At 32.2% G+C, this 11,015-nt stretch overlaps 1 non-coding gene across 1 annotated transcript; it reads left to right on the top strand.

Annotated features, from left to right (window-relative positions):
- The first annotated feature begins 3,723 nt into the window (after window positions 1–3,723).
- Window positions 3,724–3,796, top strand: Trnav-aac (transfer RNA valine (anticodon AAC)). The gene has a single exon. It is a non-coding gene; the product is annotated as a tRNA-Val (tRNA).
- The last annotated feature ends 7,219 nt before the right edge of the window (window positions 3,797–11,015 follow it).

Here is an 11,015-nt window from a genome sequence, read left to right on the forward strand (position 1 = left end):
TACTTTATCGGAAACGGATGTTCGATATAGAGCGAAATTGGGCAGGAAACGTCCCTTCTCCAGAAAGTGCTTAGTGAAGGAAGCAGCGTCGGTTTAACATAATTGGGCTTAACATAAATGTTTCCTGTTCATGGAAGACTTCGGCTTTTATCATATCCGCTTCTGTTATGAGACTTCCGTTTCCTGTAATCGTTATCGATATTGGTGTAAAGTTTTATTCCGCTATCTTCATCGGACACCAAAGACTAGAAGACGTAATCAAGATTTAGCTCATTAGAAATTAAACTTTACTTTTACTTTTTTAAATGAACCCATTCAAGAAACGGGAAATATGTACATATGTATGTAAGCGTGTGTAAAAGTTATAACTTTTGAAATGTTTGTTTAAAGCCGTGATAAGCCGGAACGGTCGGCTAGTGTTATATAACCTTATATCTAACTCGTTATGTGAACAAAACTAGTATACTCTCTTAGCAACTTTGTTGCAAGAGTATAAAAACAGAGTCTAGTATACCCTGTGCAAATATTCGTCACAGTTTTCAAGGCAAAAATATCTTAAAGGTCTCACTTCCTAGTATCTGCATAATTCTACTTCATTTACATTTGTATTTGTTTTCGATTTTCATTTTCCATCTTTTCTTACACTTTTTTGTTTACATTATTTGCATTTAACAAAATAAACCTCGCTGCTGATATTACACCTCATTTGCTATGTTTCGCTATGCCGGAAAGCGGAAATTTCCAAGGATTGACTTTGTTCTTACAGTGCACTTGAAATTATAAACGGTCTAGTAATGGTAAGCATATTGTTTATTATTAGCTATGAAATCGATTTAATAATTTTGCAAAGCCAAAATTACATTCTTTCTTGATCAACCAGATAGATAGTGATCACAGACACTGAGGCGTCTCCCAGTAGATCAACTCTAGACGTCGGCAATGGCGATCACAAAAAAATTATTTATAGAAATTCTGATACATATATTCAGGCCCCATCAACCAAAAGAATTAAAATATTCTCACATTTTCCGTCTAATTACTCTTCTCCCAACTATTTATAGTTTAACAATTCAAATAATTGTATCGATATATATAAATATTTATATCTTATGTGACACTTTATAAATCCCCATTACATATCTTAACTGAATATTTTATATAAAAAATTTACATTTTTCGGCGAAAAGTCTTCAATAAATTATTGCTTTGCGGCATGACTTGTAACAATTATTTGCAATTTATATTCATATATCACGTACAAGTACATTAGAAATTTGACAATCGTAATAAGCTCTGCTCCAAAGCATTGTCAATTACTCCAATGTATTTATTTGGTATACACAATTCATTGTTGGTGTTGATGTATTTTTCAGCAATACGTGCCATACAACATTTTTGTTTCCAAACAGGCATCAGTAACACGTTGGAAGCGCGCACCTACACTCACATTTTGGTAAATAGATAGCAGCATGTAGTATGACAAAAACACAAATGAAATTACAATGATGTTTTCACTCACAAAATTTGGAGATTCATTGCGCAAGAACAACTATTAATTTCTATATTTGTAGACATCTATGTATCTTTTTGAAGAATTTATGTCGAAGTTTGTAATTGGAAAATATTTTTTACTAACTGATATCTTCAAAACGAAGGTTTTTCAGTTGTTAAATTCGCTGAGAAGAAATTGGAAGCTAATATAAAATCAGTGAATCAGTAAAAATCTAATGAAATTATGTATTTTAGAGAATATATGTAATATATATATATCATTAACTCGAAAACATGACCTAGCCAGCGTAGCCGCTGTCGTTTTATTCGCTGAACTATGTCAATGCCGTCGTATAAATCGTACAGCTCATCGTTGCCAATGTTAAGAGTACCATAAATCTTGCGCAAAACCTTTCTCTCGAAAACCCCAAGAGTCGTCTCATCGGATGTTGTCATCGTCCACGCTTCAGAGCCATACATCAGGACGGGAATAATGAGCGACTTATAGAGTTTGATTTTGGTTCGTCGAGAGAGGACTTTACTTTTCAATTGCCTACTCAGTCCAAAGTAGCACCTGTTGGCAAGAGTGATTCTGCGTTGTATTTCGAGGCTGACATTTTTGGTGTTGTTCCTGATTATAAGGAATAAGTTAGATGATATTCAGTTCGTTAGTTTACAATAATATTCCAAATCTCAGTTCATATTTCGCCTAATTTATTATGCAGTTTTGTAGACCAAATGTGTCACCCCTCGTAATTACTTCAATTTTGTAGGAGTCTTTATTGATTGGTTTCGCCCCAACTGTTCTGTAGCTGTCAAAAAATTACATAAACCGATTTGACAAATTCGAATTTTACAGTTAATTAATTTTTACGATTTTCACGTCGAAACGGGGATTCCGTAATAAATTAAATACAGTAAAAAAATTAAAACTATGTATAATAAATAAAAAATACACGAACTACAAATAAAGTACAAAATATAATGCGTTGTAGTTCAACAACAATTTTCCTAACTCATCACGACAACCCATATATCGTTTAGTATATAGTTTGGGGGGTATATACAAGGGTTATATGCATTTATATGTAGATTTCCGTTTCAGAAATTCCACTCGCCATCAATTTATTATCACGTTTTCACACCCGAAAACCCCATTAAAAAATTACTTGCTCTCGAACAAAAACCGTAGTAAATATAAATGCTAATTTTTTTTTGCAATTAAAACTGATGTGCTAACAGTAAATCCGTCTTTAAAAATATTATGGAAATAATACAAATAAAAGTCGCAGTGGCAAGTAATTACTAGACATATATATATATATATACATAGATACCTCTGTATAGTGTAGTTTAGTTTAATCGTATCTCTCATGCGATTTCTTGAAATGTTCTTAAATTAGAAACTAACTAAACGACTAAAGAAGTGTCGGCATTTCCATCAAGACGAAACATCAGCGTCACGCCTATGATCAAGAGAATACCATAATTTATAATTTAGACATTCGGAATAATACGTCTTGTACTAGTCTCCAGTCTAAAGCAAGTGGTGTAAGTAAGAGAAGTCTTACACATGGTATAAATGATGCCACACACGCGACACAGCTGCGTATTGCTTTATAAATAGACAGTTTCGTATTTCGCAGACAAATTTTATTTTCTATTTTCGCAAGTGTACTGCAGTTCCAACAATTATAAGGGAAAACTTGCGACTAATTTTGACATAGTAGACGGCATAAAGCCACCAGTGCTTGCGCCATACTAATTTAGTATACATTGTAGGTATATATGTCTGTTTGCAAAATAACAACAGCTGGCGCATATCCACAGCTCCACACAGTCTAGTGATGATAGACAGTTTATTTTCGCAGATAAATTCTAAAATAGCCCAACCAAGCAGACATTAGGTAAACTCGGTGGCGGTGGCAAAGTATTGCAATGTCAAATTTAAAGTGTCAAACATACAAACATACTTATGAGGTTGATATAGATCTATATGTTTAATGAAAAAACACAAAATCCGTAAACAACAAAAATTTTGCTCTATTTCTCTATATAATCGGCTCTTTATGTTTGCATGGCACGCTTAGATTTTTTTGTGTTTATACACACCTACATATGTATGTATGTTTGTCGCTTTGGCTCTCTAAATCCAAATTTCAATTGCTGATAAGCATAGGTGTGTTGGTACGCAGCGTCACAGCTACTCTCAGCGTCGTACGGTATTTATCTGTTTCCGTGGTGTAGTGGTTATCACATCCGCCTAACACGCGGAAGGCCCCCGGTTCGATCCCGGGCGGAAACAGTTAGTAACTTTTTTTTTCTTAAATGACATTTTTTAGAGGATCAAGCATTTTTTAGAGGATCAAGCAGATAAGCAATTTTGGAAATGAAAATTCTGTTGGTGTTACCTTTGTAAATCTATCATGTATTATAAAGAGTGTATGGTCAATATATTTAAATAAAAAGAGTTGAAAGCTGTAGTTCAAAAAATATTATGATAACGAAATATTACAAAGAAAATATAATTTGAAAGACTTCAGTAATTTTTTAACAGTGTTGCCACCTTTTCAAAAATTTTAATTTATAAAATTTTTGATTAATTTTGTTGGGTATCAAACTAAAGGGATTTTGGATATATTATGTACGGAAGAGGTTGCCGACAATTTAAAAATGTATGCCAATAAAATATATGAAATTAAATATTATGAAATTCCATAATAGAAGTATTAAATTGAAAAAATTTAAAATAATTTATGAAGCCAAAACAAAAATAAGTTTAAGAAATATTTTTATAGAACCCCAAAAAATTCGTTAATTAAATTTTTTTATCTGCCTTACTCTTATTTTCTTTACAAAAATTATATTTTACATACATATTATCAGCCCAATTCTGTGCACTTGACAAAATAACAAAAAAGTTTAAAATTTTTTCAGATTTTTATCAAGTAAGAACTTTTTTGGTATTCTGTGACAATTTTGATAAAATATAAAGCTTCGGTACGCATAGCTTTACCCCACACGTGTGGGAAACAAAATAATGTAAAATATTCGAATTGAATTGAAAAATTGATTTGAATTATTTTTTAACGTAAGTTTTCAAATACATTTCAATATTTGTTGCAAAATAGTTAATAACTTAACTTCAATTCCACAATAAATCCATTGCTTTTAGTCTAGACTTTTCTTAGGGTGCACAAATATTCCATGCTCCGAAGCTGGCACTATTTTTCATGCAAACGGCCGTTATTTGGATGATTGTTTGTTTTAACCGAGCCTTCTTTAGTGTGGCTTCGTTGATAAGTTTGCTTTATGATTGACCAAAGAGTTATCAGCCTATCTATCCGATTCTGATGTCGAGATATCGTCTGAAGCCTTTCAGACCTGATGCAAAGTATTTGGTTTGATTTCACAACTCCATTTATTCTATATAGATGACAGGTTTATACCTAACCAAACAGGGAGTGCCGCGCGTAAATAAAGTTGATTGATAATCAAATGGCAGAGCCTATATATTCACTTTTCCATTCCAGATCCTCCATAGTCTTTTGCTCCCCCGCAAAGCCGTAGAATACTTCATAATATAATACATATACATATGTCCTTTATAATATATTTAAAACTGTTTGGAATGCAATTTTGATTTAGTTGGTTGTTATGTTTAGCTTCAGAAAAGTTCCTTGGGGACTACGAATTCTAAACTTTGTTCTTTGTTGGCAAAAATTTGCTAAGCTGTAATCGCATGCAATATATAGAAAACAATTTCGTCAATGTTACCCTCATTATCCTCATTTTTTTATACGAAAAACGGAAAAATAAACTTCTTAATATATTATAAAAACGGCTCAATAACGCGAGCCATCAACATGTTCGAATTTTTCCTCTTTGTATAAAACTAACGACAAAAGTAAAATATCTCCATTGCAACAAATTCACTTTCACAACTATCCACAGCGAGATATTTTATTTGTCAAGAGCATTTTACTTCTTAACAACTTATAAAGAAAAGAGCTTTTTATTTTAGACACAGAATACGAAATGCTTGATAAATTTCAATTTTTTACAAATTAGAAATTTGTTGAATTTGTAAAGTTCACAGAATAGGGCTGTATGTATGTATATGCAGAACTATTAATTCAAAAAGCATTTTTTTATTTCAAAAATATCCAAAAGATTCATTTTTCTCTAATAATTCACGATAAGTTTATTTTAAAGATTCTTGTATACGAGGTGTGTTCAAAAAATAACGGGAATTTTCAAAAATTCCAATTATCAAAATAATATTTTTATTTTTTATTATTTTGATGTATATTCCCCTGAGATAGGATTAAAGGTTCAGCTGTATTCATAGCTTACTTCATCTGTAGCAGCTGCTAAGGTTGGCCGTGTTTTTATGAGCTTGGCTTGTTAAAAGCTAACACTTCATTGCTTGTTCGTGAGTTGTTCGTTCGTCAAAAACAAAACTGTAACAATGCCTCAGCCTCCATATTCGCCAGACATAGCTTCCTTATAGCTTTTTCCCTACTTGCAAAAATAAAGAAATCGAGAAATCTCTGAAAAAGCCAAAGGCTATCCCAAAAATAGAATTTGAGAAGTCGTTCGACAATTGGAAGAAGCGCTGGCATATACAGGTCCATAATATCCATAATATCGATTGGGGACTATATTAATGTTAGGACGAGTAAATAAATGTAAAAAAAAACGCAAATTCCCATAATTTTTTGAACACACCTCGTATGTCCATGAACATTCTTCTCTTATCATTCAACAATCCCTAAAATATATTTCCCACAATCAGTTAAGCAAAAAACAAAAAATGTAGATCAATATTAAGCTCAACCAAAGAAGTAAGGCAATAACGAGGGCATTAACAATGAAATATCATAATGACAAAATACGAATAATATTACTTTGCCACAATGTCATTGTGTAATAATAATAATAATAATAACAGCAGCAATATAGCCATAAAAATAAACACGCGACTCCCATGGGTATAACCAATCACCACAATGACTTAGCGGAATTTCGGAAACAATTGACGCAAAAAGCCACAAGTAAGAAGTTAAAAAAGAAGGACAGCTAGGCAAGGAAAAATGGAATATATTTAGTTGCCAAAAATAAGAGAAAGAGACAAGTAAAAGCAATAAAATGAGCATTGCTGATATTTCCATGATAATAGCTGACACTTATTTATAGTTCGTCCCACTGCTTAACATGCATATAGATTATGTTATAGTTTTGGCTGGAGGATATAGAAAATAATGACATAAAAACTAAGCACGTAAAGGACGCAAGAAAGTCAATAACTATACGTTATAATAAATCGCAGAGAGACAAAGGATTTATTTATAAGCAATGATGAAGAGTTTATTATTTGTTTTATTTTATTTTACTGTAATAATATAAAGTATTTTTTGTATATTTTATTTTATTATTTTTCTTTTTTGTACTCTAATAAATATTGATTTTTTTTTCCTTTCTTTCCAGGTAAGTCGTTTTTACACAATCTGCAAAAATCATTTCAAAAAGTCAGAATGTAAGTTTCAGTCACTTTTATCATAGTTTAGCCTGTTTATTCACATAACTACTAATTCAGAATATTATATAGAAAATGTGTTATTATTATTATTATGAATTTATTATTGATTTTAAATCGAAATATTTAAACAGTTTATAGGTTTAAAATGCCTATGCTATATTGGTGAAACTAGAATGAACTATAAGAATAACATAGTTATATGAAGGATTGATCTTAAGGAATTAAGGATCGAAGTTTTTTGGTCATAATATATTTGCAGCAATGTTTTAAGATTTTTTTTTTAAATATTGAAAAATAACGGAGTTATATGCTGTCTTCGGAGGTGCCAAAAAAAGTTCGTCAACTGCTGAAATTCAAAAAGTTATTAAAGTCTGACCTATGATTTTTGAAATATATCAAAAATTGACAAAATGGCATAGTTTTGAAAAAAAGATTCGCATTTTAGGTAAACAAATTTTTGTTTTTTAATGCCAAATTGACAATTTTCAACCAATCACAAAGATCGAAGGTCGTTATATGTGACCTGGTCTACGAAAAGGGAGCTAACGTGCGAAAACTAGTTTTCTTGGAAACAGCTGTTAAAAATAAACAATTTTCATCTTCCATCCGAATCAACTAAAAAGTGAAAATTGATTTTTTGACACCTAAGCCCTCTTTCCGTAAACCAGGTCACATATAGTAAATATATTCAAGAATACTCAGTTTCAATGCCGTTTCAGAAAAATCGACTCGACCCTCAACTTCTCGTAACCAAAAATAAACAACTTTTCAAAGTCGGTTGTCAAATGTTATCGAAAACTACTCAACTGATCTTGATGAAATTTACAGTTACAACTATTTAAAAACAAAATGTCAAGCAAATTTGACCGACACTTTTTATTTTTTTGGAAAAAATTTCTGCCAAAATTCCAATTTTTACTTTTTTTTGTCTTTCCTTCGTTCAAGCACGAGTTTAGCTAAAACGCTTATTTTTTAATTTCATTTTGGATGATCGATTTTTTGAATCTGGTACACTGGATAGTCCCTTTTCTGTTCTATTTTTTTCAATTTCAAAAGTTTTTCAAGAAAACAAAAAAAATTATGGAATTTATCAGAAAATCAGAAATGCGATCGACTATGGAAGAGAGAAAAATCTAATATTTATTTCTCAGTTTATAAATTGAAATTATTAAATTATTTTTGTAATGCATCGGGCTTTTATATAGACCACAGCGAAGAGCTCATGTATTTCAAGAGTTGTCAAATACTAAAACTAAAGTTTTTATACTCTCGCAACAAAGTTGCTAGAGAGTATTAGATATAGTTTTGTTCACATAACGGTTGTTTGTAACACCCAAAACTAAACGAGTTAGATATTGGGTTATGTATACCAAAGTGATCAGGGTGAAGAGTGGAGTTCAAGTCCGAATGTCTGTCCGTCCGTCCGTCCGTCCGTCGGTCTGTGCAAGCTGTAACTTGAGTAAAAATTAACATATCTTAATGAAACTTGGCACACTTATTTCATGGCACCATAGGAAGTTTGCTTTCGAAAATGAGCAAAATCGGACCACTGCCACGCCCACAAAATGGCGAAAACCGAAAACACATAAAGTGCCATAACTAAACCATAAATAAAGCTATGGAAATAAAATTTGGTATGAAGGATCGCACTATGAAGGGGCATATTTGGATGTAATTTTTTTTGGCAGGTGGGCGTTGCCCGTTTTTTGTACATATCTCGGAAACCAATAGAGCTATATAAACCAAACTTTCTGCAGTCGATTTGTTTAGCCACTTCTTAATACAGTCCAAAAATTAAAGAAATCGGATAATAACCACGCCCACCTCCCATACAATGGTTAGGTTGAAAATTACTAAAAGTGGGTTAACTCACTAACGAAAAACGTCAGAAACACTAAATTTCCATAAGAAATGGCAGATGGAAATTTTTTTACCAAATGGAAAATGGGCGTGGCCTTGCCCACTTATGGGCCATATCTCAGGAACTACTCGACCGATTTCAATTAAATTCGGTATATAATATTTTCTTTAACACGGATAAAAAATGGGCGAAATCGGTTCACAACCACGACTACTTTCCTTATAACTCAAATTTATTATCCATCTGATTCCTTGACTTTATCATGTATACATAAGGAACCAATGAATATAGTGGAATAAAACTTTACACAAATAGTACATATCATCTCTGACTTCCCTTGTGAAAAAATTGTCGAAAACGGACTATAACTTTTCAAGGCCCCAGCTATCGAATATGTTGAACTCAGCGCCTAAGGGTAAATTTTAACCGAATATATGGGTAAATCTCTCAGATAATTTAATGTAATTGGGTCATAACATCTCCTAGCTCCCATATAATTAATTATAAGTTTTTCAAAAATACAGTGGGCTTTATTCCGCATATATGTATTGGTTAATATGTGAGATATCTTAGCAAAATTAAGTGAGCATATAGTCTTGGATATAGTGTACCCTGCTGGTGAAAATGAAAGAATTACCTCAGCCCTCATGTAGTACGATGTTCGTAATTCTATTAACCTTTATGCCGAATTTATGGGTAAATTTTGTATGTTTGTAAGACCCCGAACTTAGCCTTTCCTTACTTGTTTACTTTATTTTTGAACTCAAAAATCAATTTTAAATAAAAAGAGACGCGTTGAAGGATTTGGTATTAAAGAATCTGAGAATAAATATAAAGAGCTTCAACAAATAAAGCCATATTGCATAAGAAATATTTTAGTTCCCAATAATTTATGGTTGCACCATAATATTGTTATAAGCTAATCTTATATGTAATAGTTCAAATATATAGTTCATATGTAAATAATCCTAAACTGGATATATGTATTAGACACTTCACTCAAATATCTTCCAGTTTCAAGAACTCACGAAAAGGACTTCCTTTAAGTGACATTTACTTCCATTTAATTAACTTCCTAACAATTTTGCGCTAACAAATCTTCTATCACCGTAATTACTATAAAGTACATTATTTACTTAAATAAATTATATATAATTTGCCAACACTTTCGGAGTTAATTTAACAACAACATAACAACATCTTGTAAATTACGCTCTTCATTATTAAACACTTGACGCTGTCAATGACTTCCGCAATTCTTCGCTATGGGCAACAGCAGTTGTCTACTACATAGCAAATGCAATAACAATAAAAAACAATGTGATGAATAGCGCGAGGGGGGTTGAGCAAAATTCAGCAAGAAAATTGCGCGCACACAACACTTGAAATGTCAACAACATTTCGCTACTCTCGCTTTCAAAATCAAAAACCACCAACAAAGTGACTTAAAGAAATTGCTTTTGTATGTGGCTGTGTATGTGCGCGCCTTTGTAAATGAAGTTGAAAATGGGTGTGTTGCGTATACGCCATAGACGTCAAGAGTATCTAATCAAAGACACCATAATGCAAATATGTGAATGTGTATATATGTGCAACAACAATAAAAAATAACATTATTGCGAAGTAAGAGAAAGTGGAGGAGTTGAGGAGAAGGGAGTGCAATTGCCTCTTGCCACATGTCTTCATTGGTGTCTTGACTGGTGTTGCTGTTGATGTTGTTGCTGTGGATATTGTTGTTATATTTTATTGCAGTACTTTATTTTACCACAACCACAACACTTAGACGTCAGCAATAAAGTAACACAAACAAACACACACATACACACACTTATTAGAAAGTGACAAGTGTATATGTTGCATGTTGCGAAAATGTGTGTGTTTTTTGTTGAGTTGTTGTTGTAGGCCATGTGTTAAAAAAGCAGTTTATCCCTTCATATAAAGTACGCAAAGTGAAGCGACAAAATACCGTAAAAAACGTGAATTGTGTGGGGCGTGAAGTTGTGGTGACTACAAGAAAGCTACTGTTGTTGTTGTAGCTTTTGTTTTTCTACAAGCAGGGCTACAAATGTGTCACCATACCCTTAAACACCGTTAAAATGAATGCATAGCAACACACAAACA

The sequence above is a fragment of the Zeugodacus cucurbitae genome, chromosome 5 (assembly GCF_028554725.1).
Source record: "Zeugodacus cucurbitae isolate PBARC_wt_2022May chromosome 5, idZeuCucr1.2, whole genome shotgun sequence".
Taxonomy (NCBI): Eukaryota; Metazoa; Arthropoda; class Insecta; order Diptera; family Tephritidae; genus Zeugodacus; species Zeugodacus cucurbitae.